The sequence below is a fragment of the Nanorana parkeri genome, unplaced genomic scaffold (genome assembly GCF_000935625.1).
Source record: "Nanorana parkeri isolate BGI_ZX_2015 unplaced genomic scaffold, ASM93562v1 scaffold264, whole genome shotgun sequence".
NCBI classification, from domain to species: Eukaryota; Metazoa; Chordata; class Amphibia; order Anura; family Dicroglossidae; genus Nanorana; species Nanorana parkeri.
The window spans coordinates 580859-586858 of NW_017306532.1; the positions used below are offsets into that span (position 1 = coordinate 580859).

The 6000-nt window shown below is 39.9% G+C and overlaps 1 protein-coding gene across 1 annotated transcript in view; it reads left to right on the forward strand.

The window, feature by feature from the left end:
* KIF26B (kinesin family member 26B) overlaps positions 1–6000 on the forward strand; it is a 326683-nt gene that overhangs the window by 311810 nt on the left and 8873 nt on the right. The gene's annotated exons all lie outside the window — the stretch shown is intronic.

A 6000-nucleotide genomic window follows, 5' to 3' on the forward strand; every position in this document is an offset into this window, starting at 1 on the left:
CTAACAATGATCCAACAATCTCCTGCAGTAGCACAAAAGATTGATTTTTGCTGTAGGAAATGTTTTCATTCTCTGAGATTAACAGCTTTATGTGAAGCCCTAGCCGAATCACACTATAGGTTACAAAATAATAATAATGCTCTTGGAATCCTCTCTACTTTCTAATAAACCTCAACTGAAATAAAAAGGACCGCTGTGGAGAAAATTATTGCATATTGCATAATTATATTTGATTAATGCAACTAATAAGACTCAATATACTCCTTCTGCCATGCACTGTGGTTCCTCCCACCACCTCCTATAGGATAAAATGGAAGCAGTTGTTGGAAACTGCAGCGCAGGAGAATTTTGGGAAACGACCATCATTTTTTTAGGTTGGCTTAACTTTACTTTGGACTATAGAAATACATGGTCACTTTACAATATCACCCAAGTTAGTAAAATGTATGAATGTGGAGCCACTCTTTAAAACATCCCTTTAATGGCAGGTTACAGTTCTGCCTGTGAGTGCTTCTGCGATAGTACATATTTACTAACTTAAAGTGGACCTTCAATCCCCACTGCAACCCTACAGCCTTGTGGGATATTCCCATCACATATCCCAGGAGTCTGTAGGAGCGGCACAGAGCGGCTGAAAGGCATCAAGGCGGGTCCAGCTGCAAAAACCCAGAAGAGAGAGCTGGCTCCTGATGACAGGAAAATAGCTGTGCAGGACCCCGTGTCTGGTAGTGAAGCAGCAAATCACAGCAGGACAACGGGGATAGGCAAAAAAAGGCATGGGGGTTAGGGACAAGAGGGGTTAGGGAAAAAAAGGCATGGGGGTGTGAAGTTCCTCTTTAAGAAGTATCCTCACTAACTGCCACATGAATACGGAATACTGGAGATAACCTGTGAATTTTTTTATATATATATTTGCTCTAAATCCAGGTTGTTTTACTTTTTCCACTTTATTCTGAAACGTAAACCCCAGCCCATATACTATACGTCTCCCATATTCGTATTTTTCTGTGTTTCCTGTAACTGTCATAAAAGTGAAGGAGTGCAGTGACATCACTCTAGAATATATTAGTTTGATAAAAATCTGACTTGAACACACGTCTAGGTTCAAGGTTTAAGGTCAGACTTTAAGTGCATCTGTTGTGTGAATGCTTATATCTGTCATTAACCGCTTCCGTAAATTGAATTGGTGAAAAAAATAAAAAATGCTGCTGCTGTATAGTTATTGATAGAGCCATTTCAATAAAATGGGTGAGGTCAGCTCAAGTGCAGATGCGTACAACGTGCATGCTTGACCTACCACAACAGCATCCGCAGGGGATTTTATTTTATTGCCGATGATAATTAATCTTTGGTTTGGGAAGGATCATCCGATCAATTTAAGGGAAGGAATAAGACATTTTCATTAGCCATAAGATGATGCTTGTCTCACCACGAGCTGTTTCCTTTATCTCACATAAGTTGACAGTGTGCTAGCAGCAGGATGACACAACTATTGAAAGATCTAATTGTTACTTTATGTTTGAACCTGTGCTTGGAATGCTCTCACTTTTCCTGCACCCTTCTTCCGTTCATTTGTGCTTTGCATAGCAGTATTAACGCTCTCCATGGGACTGATGGATGTGATGACAGCTTATCCCGTGCATCCATAATAAAAGATGATGGACTTTAGAGTCAGGCTTAACCTAACCTTAACCTAAAGTTGCTTATAGACTTTTACAAGCTTGCAGACCATGACTCAATAAGATCAATGTGCAGTAACCAATAGACACCAATCCAGTGTCAATTTACTCCATCAGATACCTAAAAGGTTAATTTGGCTTTTTCTGTAAGTTGTATTCAGGCGTAGGGGGGCGCCCAGATGCAGACGTACCTGGAACTTAGTTGTAGCCACCATACTTTAGACCAGGGGCAGGCAAGCTCCAGCAGTTCTGAAACTACAAATCCTGTCATGCCTCCCCCTATGGAAGTCTTATGTGTGTCTCTCAGAGTCTTGTAATGCCTCATAGGACTTGTAGTTTCACAACAGTTGCAGTGCCAAGGTTGCCTACCCCTGCTTTACGTTGCTAGTGCTATTATCAATGGCCACAGCTATTACCATAATACAAGTTTATTATCAATACAGATACAAAATGCACCACTGACATGTAAAATATCAAGTACGAGGTCCTATGTGTGATATGGCTTACCCAAATATTATTGTTTGGTAAAATTTATAGCTATCTATTAAGTAATAAAATCTACGTACACTATCAAATTCATCCTTATTAGAAACCAGATGAAAACATTAGATTGCTTCATTAAGGAAGTAGAGACTTTTTACTTCTTAAAATTAATATTCACTGAGCTTAGTAAATAAGGTGAAGCTATGTTCACTTTAAAAAATCAATCATGTGCAAGAGAAATATGTGACGTGAACACCCCATTTACTCAGTGAACACTTACTTTAAGTGAACAGTTTCTACTCCTTTAGTAAGTTTGTTTTAAATCCAGCGATGGTATGTCCCTCGGCATCCTCACGTCCAATACACTGTGCCGGACATAATGACTCACATGACCTTAGAGGGGGAGAGAGGCTCCAGGGACCGGTCTAGCAGCCAGCCGGTATTGTGGCTTTGGGAATATAACTTTGTTATTTTGGCTTCCTAGACCAAATGAGCACTTAACCCTTTCAGTGCGGGGTTAGCCCCACTGCAAGGGTTAAGGTTTTATTTGCCTTGAGTTCTTCTTTAAGACATATGAGATAGTAGGGGTGAGTTTAATTAAATATACCATGTAATACCATTTTTCAACAGCCTTAATTAGGCCATGGGTAACTTCTAATATCCCTAAACCATGCATGCAGTTTTCAATCTTCTTAAATAATTCATCGGTGTCTAGCATGTCATTGGACAGCTGCACAGTTTAAGACTTGATATACTCAATCCTGACCATAGGTAAAAGGGAATGATCTATTCACTGTGCGCAATGGTAACAGTGACTGTCAGGGTGGACAGCATTGGGCAGCACTCTTCATGGAGAGGCAGATCTTGTAGATGAGATTTTCCCATCTGTTACTGGCTTTATATTTCACAGTTTGCTAGTTATCCTCCTTAGATACTTTCATCACAAATTACACTGCTACAAATATCTCTTGATGGGATTTAACTAACCTTAACTGCGATCAAACCTCTAAAATGATAGTACACCTGAAAGATAGATCATTTCTGTCACATAACATATTCCAAATGTGTTTTATTGTAATGTTCATATTTGCTTGAGCAGATAAAATGTCTAGAAAAAGGACTTAAAGCGGAACTCCAGCAATATATAAAAGACGTATAGATGCAACTCTGTGTTCGTTAATGTAGCTTTAAATTGTTTTGTTTTTTTTCATATATCTATTGCTAGCAAGCAGTAGATATATGCAAAAAGTTTTTTTTAAAGCGCTTTAAACTTACCCGTCTTCGCCACGTGCGCCCGTCCGAAAATCCGAAACTGCTTGGGCGGGCGCATGCGCAGTTCGGATTTTGGGCCGGGAGATAGGGAGAGACACAAAGTAAGTCTATGGACGCGTGCACCCGCATGCAGACACCGTGGGACAGGAAGTGCCAGCAAGGACAGAGGAGTCAGCGTTGGATCGGACACTCGCAGCAGCTCTGGAGAGAAGGATGAAAAGAACAGGAAAGAAGATCGGATTAAGAGACATCATTTAAGGTAAGTGCTTTAATTAACATTGAGGGGAGGGAAACATTTGTTTGACTTTAATGTCACTTTCAATCTATTTTTTTGATGCAAGCACTGTTAGTGCATGGATTTGGCTTTGTATCAGCCTCTTGCAGTTCCTGTAAAGCAAAGCTGAGACTGAAGCAGTTCAAGGAGCCAATCAGTTAGCTGGCATGCAAGCAGAATGCTGATAGGGGAAGAGAGCTGAGTGATAGAGCTGAGTTGTATCATCAGTATGCTGGTTCTCCTTTCATTGACCAGTCATAGAATGGGGGTGGAAACTCCATAAAATGCGGGTGGATACCTGTAAGTATCGCTGAACTACATCACAGAAAAATCAGGTTTCCTTCCTTGCCAGAGAGGGCTGTGTTGTGTGTTAGAGCTGTGTAAATCTCAGAACTGAATGGACAGATATGCAGATGCATAAGGGCTCGTTAACACTTGCCAATCCTCTAGAATGCTCCGTTGCAGCGAACAGGCTAGTGTGTTGTGGCAGAGCTGGGCGGAGAGATATGTATGGTCCTTACATCTCCCCATCCGACTCTTAGCAACCTGAGACGTTCTGTCTGTAAAAGGAGCAGGAAATACACGGCAAACATTATGCAGAACAGTTGCCATGCCACTCTGCTGCCCCCCACTTGACCCACAACGATGCCACCTGAGGCAACAGCCTTAGGCTGCTTCATTATCGGGATGGTTCTTGGTATAACATAGGACACCACAGTATGGTGGACCTGTGAAGACAGGTCTTTAGTAGGCAACCCCCCCAGGCTATATGTCTGCAGTTCGGCTTTAAAGGTATATGATAAGAGATAAGGTACCACATACTAGATATAACAAGTTAAAAATAATAAAGCTTTCTTGTGATTGTGAAATATACTTTTACCCTTTAGTATTCTCAAAGCTCACTTCTCAAGTTAAATTATTTTTGTATCTGATGTCTAAGGTTTTGAATGTGAATCGTTTGAGGTAAACACGTTCCTCGCTGTCTCTTATGTAACATCTCATTTTATTGTCTCGATTATATTTTACGGCGCTGCATCTGTTCAATTGGCATTGCGGTCAGTTCGAATAATATCACTTTTCAAGCACTTTAAATCCCAGCCAGTAATTTATATTGGCCCCCCACGTGTAACAGTCACTGGTGGTTCATGTTTCTTCTCTGCGAGGAGACAAGTTCTGTCTTGCTGTGTGGCATTATACCAAACACTGCTTTCATTGTTACCTGTGTCTCTCCAGCTAAGCTTATCAATTGTTTGTCATGTAAACCACAAACATCAGGGAGTGATGAGAAGAATCCAAAAGGAATTCACAAATAAGGAACTGATTCAATCTTTCAGCTAAGTAATGCCGATCATGTCAGTCACGGAGTCATAAAAATATACTTTAGGCGTCTTCCCACTTAGTAAAACCACCGAAAGAGGGGAGCTCTGGTTTCCTTGTGCTTTGTCTTGTCACTTCTTGCTTTGATGAGTCCTCAGGCTCAGAAATGTGGCTAGTATTTTTCTGCACAGGTTGTTTAATACCAAAATCAGTTCTTTAAGGAAAAAAACAATAGACAAATGTATACTTATTACATTTTGGTCAATATCACACCTAGGATGTCCTGATCCAAGGGTTTAGGCTAGTTTATTAAGCGTTGCTTTTAAGCTCTGCCATAAGGAAAGTCACAAAGGCAACAAAGTAAACTAATAATAATACAAGTTTAATAGGTTCATTAACATTGATTGATTTCATTTAAAATGCAATGAATGAAATAGTTAATTTGTAAATAAATGAGGGTAATATTGATTGTACCATAGTCTGCAGATTGCAATGTTTCTGCAGAAGTGAAAGAAAAACATTTGAACTTTAATAAGTTAAAATGAAAATTTAACATAATGAGCATTAAATGGATGGAAGCTATTTGCATTGAAATGAGATATGTGACCTACATTTAGAATGCGTTGGTGGGTTTTAAGGAGCTATAAGAAATCATTTGATAGTAATTAATGTATTTGTAAACAAACATTACTCTGAGATAAGATCTTATAAATATACACAGAGCTTGCGCACACAATGGGCTTAATTTACTAAAGGAGTAGAGACTGTTCACTTAGCAAAGTGATTGTTAACTTAGCTTAGTAAATAAGGTGAAGCTGTGTTCACTTTTATTTCCCAATCATGTGCAAAGGAAATTAAAAAAAATTATCTTGCACAGAAAGTGACAAAGGCGAGGGCTGTCCCTATATTGAGGCAGCCTATTGCCTTAGGTGGCATCTCTTTGGGTCACATGGGGGGGGGGGGGGGAGAGGACAC